Here is a 6,205-nt window from a genome sequence, read left to right on the forward strand (position 1 = left end):
TTCCCTTAGGGAAAAGGTAATGTCAGTACCGTGGATCCTCGTTAAACTAAACTCGGCATGGTAATGTCATGGAAAAATTAACTGACATCGATAAGCAATAGGGAATTGCTATGGCTGACAGTAAAGAGGCTTCGGAATTGCCTTTTATCGGCCATCGTTTGGTTAAGGTAATGTTTTTTTGTCGGCAGATAATGTTACGGCTACAGCCAGTAAAAAGGTAGGTAGCTCCCAAGTCCTAACTGGTATTGGTTTTAATTAAAAGTAAATTAAAGAATATTGTAGATGATTAATTTTTATTTGAATGTCCGTCTTGTTTTAAAACATAAGATACGTATAGGTACATTTTCTACGTAGAAATGACATATTTGCTCTCCCTCCTAAACTTTGAATGGCTTGATCAAAGTATTGTTATGAGTATGACAAAATAAAAAAAAAACGTGTCTTATATTTTTTTCATTACCTAACTGACGGACATCATCACCCTACTTATATGATTGGTTATAGACATGAACACATAGATCAAAATATAAACAAAATGTTTGGACACATTTTAAATATGTACTTAACGCTAATCTTTTTGCTTTACTTTTAACAAAGGGCTATAAAATATGAAACATAAGCGATCGAAATCTGGAGATAAGTCTTGATACATAGGCGTATGTCGACGGATTAAATGTATATTTAAAATTCCATGAATATTAAAACATTTCGCATGAAAGCTGCAACGCCCTCTAAGTCTCGACTCCACATAATCTTCATTAGGGGAAAGGGGAATAATATCTTACGCACACATCTTTATTTAAGGAGGTACACATCCATACTCACATAATAAATGAGTAGGTAAGTAACTCTCCTGTCTGTAAACGAATGAACCAATACAGATGAAACCTGAATTAAAATAGTTTGAAGCTCTGAAATGGACATATCTTTTTATAATAACTATTGTGACACATACTAAATTAACTAAAAATCACGGTTTATTCACCTAAAGATGAAAATTCCCTCGACTGTGACTCGAAACTAGTAGAGCTTTTCTCCATTAATTTACGTGAGTAAGCCGCGATTTTTGGTAATCCATCATATCTTTTATCTAACTTAACTTAAGATGACAGAAATAAAATATTTTATCCAGGCTAATAGGTAAAATTGGGTTATTTGTTTTTAGTATTGAAATAACCACTTTTTAACTTGCATATTAATGTACATACATAGATCGCTCAATTGAGAAATAAACCTAAATTGATAAATACCTATACGAGTTACATTACATACTATATTCTACTGAGATGAAGTCACAAAATTCAGTATAGGTGCTATACATACATATGAATCTGTATTTTCACTTGACGACAGGGTGCAAACCAACCCTTGTGAAATAACAAACGTATTGCATATTAATTAATCTCTCCTGGCCTCTTCCCAAGTAGCTGACATCGGCGCTAAGCACTTAATAAGCATGTTTGTCTTACATATGTGTAAGTACGGCCTTCCCTAAGTGAAACGATGACTGAGATTTGCTTTCAGGATGAAATAGATCGGTAATTTTCAGTACATACTAGATTAAGCAAAACAATATCTATTAGAAGTCTGGGAGAAGGCCGACTCGACCAGAGTGATACCACGGCCTCACAAAAACCGATGTGAAACAACGCTTGCTTTCATTGGGTGATTGAGGCTACGACTACACTTAAATTTGTAACTTCCAAAAGGCTGCAACGCACTTGTAACGCCTCTAGTGTTTCGGGTGTCCATGGGCGGCGGCGATTGCTTCTTGCTTAAGTGATGCATCTTCCTATTTACCGGCTAATAACATTACCGGTCGTCGTCGTACATTTGCCAGCGCAACAGCGTTTTCGTTTTGCTCTGTAGTTTTTTTATTCGAAAAAGTGGTTTAAAGTTAAAAACAGTGCAAGTGACTTGTATCAGTGTAAAGCTTAGAATCTGGACTTTAAAACACAGTTTACTCCATCACAAAACACCGCCTGGTTCCAGAGAAATAAGAAAATTATTGTTTAAAATTTACAATTAACGATAATTATCCCTGACCTACGACAACCCGCGGGGCCGCCGCTTCTACGCACACATACGCACGGCCCGCAACGCAGGTATGTGCATCGGTCGCCCGCTCGCTGGCTGTCGCTGTCGCTAATTTTATTATTACCCTCGCTTTACTCGAATTTAAGAATTCGAATATAAGAATTTGTTGCTGTTATTGAAGTTGCTGGATTTATTTATCTTACAAATCTGTGATCATGATTTGTGCTGCATGTAATAAGGAGTTACTGTCTGGGGATGCTTTTCTTGAATGTACGCTTGAGACGTGTGGGAAAGTATATCATTACCTATGCAATAATCGCGAGCTTACACTAACAGAAAGGTCTGCATGGATATGCCCAGAGTGTAGCTGCGCTGCTAAAAAAGGTGGCTGCAATGACAATCTTCCTATCCCGTTACAAACACCAATATCCCAAAAATATATATCTGCACGAAATAAAAGTAATGTTCCTGCGTATCGATCTCCAGCGGACTCTTCTCATTTTCCGGAAATGGAGATACAGCTCCTTCGCGAGCAAATAAACATACTATCGGAACGGCTTACGGATGCTGTATCAACCATCGATAAGTATCATACAGCGCTGGCACTATGTTCAAAACAAATTCAGGAATGTAATGAAAAGTTAAGTAAATTCGAAAATGTGTCAGACTGTCATAATTGCCACCTGTCCGATTCGTGTACCCCCGTGCAGGCTGTTGTTGAAAGTGATTCTGTTAATAATATCCAAGTACCGGTCTCAAAACCTAAGCTTAAGTCAAAGCCTAAGCCTAAGGCCAAACCTAAACCTAAACAACTTGCCAATAACCACGTGACTGACATCCAGAAAGGACAAGAAAAAACTTTCCCGCCCCCCAACATGTCAGCGCCACCCGAAGACTATGTCCTAACGAGTCAACCACACGAACTTCAATCTCCTATTTTACCCTCAACGATTAACAACCATAACTCTGCTGAGGAGTGGACAGAGGTACGGAGCAAAAAACCTAGACGTGTCAGCTCCCTTCGCGGTACAGCGGGACCAGAAACAACTACACTTAAAGCCGTTGAATACCGCAAGTACATTCATCTGTGGAATATGGTTTCTGGAACCGATGAAGTCCAAACATATTTGCAGAAGCTGTTTCCTGAGGCCGGTTGTACTATAGAAGAACTTAAACCTAAAGGTGACTATAAGTCATTTAAGATTGGCGTTCCACCAGAGTTGTACCTCAAATGTGTGTCGCCGAATATCTGGCCCACCAATGCCCGTGTAAAGGAATGGTTTTTTCGTAGACAACCAACTAAAAGCCCGCATAAAGAATATTAACCCAGCGTCTCGGGTATCACGTAAACATTCATTCAACTTCATATATCAAAATGTGAGAGGCCTGAATACAAAGTTAAACTTTTTCAGACAAAATCTGTTAATGCTTAATGATTGCGATGCATTGGCTGTCACTGAAACATTTCTTACGAAGTCAGTGCTAGACTCTGAACTGACGAGCAATGGCTGGAGTGTTCTTCGTCGTGACCGTGGCTCAGGTGCTGGCGGTGGTGTGATGCTGGTCACACGGCCTGGTATCAAAGTGACACGGTGTTGTGAATTCGAAACCACAAATGGTGAAGACCTCTGGGCGCGTTGTGTTACGGACTGTACTTCCTTCTATATCTGTGTCGTGTATATTCACCCTAGGGCATCGGACGAAGTGTATATGAACTGGTTTCTAAAAGTGGAATCGTTTATGGACTCTCTTAAAGGGCGAGTGATTATTGTCGGTGATTTAAATTTGAATCCTGTTTATACATCTAGTAGTATTTTAAGTTACTATTGTTATTTCCTTACTGTAAGTGGACTGAGTGAGAGGAATGAGGTGAAGAATGCTTATGGAGGACAACTGGATGTAGTGTTGGTGTCAGAGGGCATTGATCAAGTAGAAGTGATAGAATTGGATGGAGGAGGACTTGTTCCGAAGCGTGACGCCTACCACCCTCCATTAGAAGTAGTTTTCAGCTTGATTAACGAGTTGAATTGCTATAACGTCGAGAAAGCCGACCCGAGTAATATAGATGTAAGTAGAGACTGGAACTTTTCTAAAGGGAACTATGAACACATGTACCAACTTATTGCAGAGGCACCTTGGCAGGGGGTCTTCGAAGCGTGCGACGTTGACACGGCCGTGGACTGTTTTTATGATGTTCTCTATTCCATCTTCGATGAATGTGTCCCAAAAAAGAAAAGGTCTAGGAAACCAAGTAGACGTTACCCGGTTTGGTTTACTCTCGACTTAATAAATGACATTAAGTATAAGTCGGAACTACATCGTCAATGGAAATCTTCTCGAAATCAAATAGTTTACAATCTTTTTTCAGAACTTAGAACGATGATTAAGCAAAAGATGTCAACAGCGTACGATGAATATATTAACCGCATACAATGGAAAATTAATCGTGAACCTAAGGCTTTCTGGCAGCATGTGAATAGTTTTAAAATTAGAGGGGGTTTTGAAACTAGAGTCGCTTATGGTGGGAAAGAGTGCGTTGGTAGTGAGGCTGCTCAGGCTTTTTCTAGTTTTTTCTCTAGTGTGTTTTTACCGGATGTTCCTGTACTTGATCATGAAAACCAAAACAGCCCTCAGAACAAAACAGCTAATATGGTACATATTGATGAAATAACAATGAGTGATGTCGAGACAGGAATAAACAAATTAAAACCTAACTCTGCCATAGGTCCTGATAACATTCCCGCGTATATCATAAAGGGTTGTAAAGAATCTATGAAGTCTCCCATACTCCATATTTTTAATATGTCATTAAAAACTGGTATTTACCCTAAACGGTGGAAAGTCTCGCGAGTTCAACCTATACCCAAAAGTAATGACCATTCTCAGGTAGACAATTACAGGCCAATAGCCATTCTCTCATCGCTTCCGAAGTTATTTGAATCCATTTTACACAAATACATTAGTCGACAAATACAACCGCATTTATGTGATTCACAACACGGATTTAGATTTAACCGTTCTGTTAGCACTAATCTCCTTACTGTAGTAGATATCATTTCACAACACTTGGACAAAAATGTTCAAGTAGATATTATTTATTTTGATTTTAAAAAAGCCTTTGACCGTGTAGATAATGATATACTACTGGGTAAACTCAATAACATAGGTTTCTCACCGAAATTACTTAAATTCTTTTCAAATTACCTGCGTGATCGTCAGCAATACGTGCGGCACGGTTGTTTTGTGTCTCCGCCTTATCACACCCGCTCCGGTGTTAGTCAGGGCTCAGTTTTGGGTCCTCTACTGTTTGGATTGATGGTAAACGACCTAGAATCGTGTCTTAAGCACGCGAGGTGTCTATTGTATGCTGACGATCTTAAACTCATTTATGGTGTAAAAAATTTAACAGATACTCATACCTTACAGAGTGATATTGATGCTTTGTACCAGTGGAGCAAAGTAAACAAACTCCATTTTAATACAACCAAGTGCAATGTGATGACCTTTAGTCGGGCGCATAATCCTTTGCATGTTGAGTACTTGTTGGGATCAGAGCTCATAAACCGCGTCTATACCGTAAAGGACTTGGGTGTAATATTCGATCCTCGACTAAATTTTCACGAACATATGAGGTTACTTACAACAGATTCCTATCGCAGGTTAGGCTTCGTCATCCGTAATATGCGGGAATTTGATAACCCCAAGGGCATTAAACTAGTGTACATGGCCCTAGTACGTAGCAAACTAGAAACAGCATCCATAGTATGGAATCCTCATGAGGGAACTTATGCTTTGCTACTGGAGAAGGTGCAGAAAGCATTCCTTAGGTTTCTGTACAAAAAGCTATTTGGGTACTATCCTTTTCTATATCCCACGAAGTTTTTATTAGGAATGTTAAATTTTAATTCTTTGGAAGTGAGACGGAATTACTCTCTCATTATTTCAGCCTGTAGCACACTGCGCGGGCAATCTGACTGTCCCGAGCTGGTGGCGCAGGTGGTGCGGTTGTTTGTGCCGGCAGTGCTAAAACATCAGCTTAGGCCGCGCAAGCACCCATTGCTGGCTGTGCCGGCAGCCCGAACAGTCGCGCATGCAAATTCTCCACTCGTTCGTGCATTGACAATGATCAATGCTCTCTTGACGTCCGCACCAGAGTGTGATTTGTTCG

Source organism: Spodoptera frugiperda, chromosome 12 (genome assembly GCF_023101765.2).
Source record: "Spodoptera frugiperda isolate SF20-4 chromosome 12, AGI-APGP_CSIRO_Sfru_2.0, whole genome shotgun sequence".
NCBI classification, from domain to species: Eukaryota; Metazoa; Arthropoda; class Insecta; order Lepidoptera; family Noctuidae; genus Spodoptera; species Spodoptera frugiperda.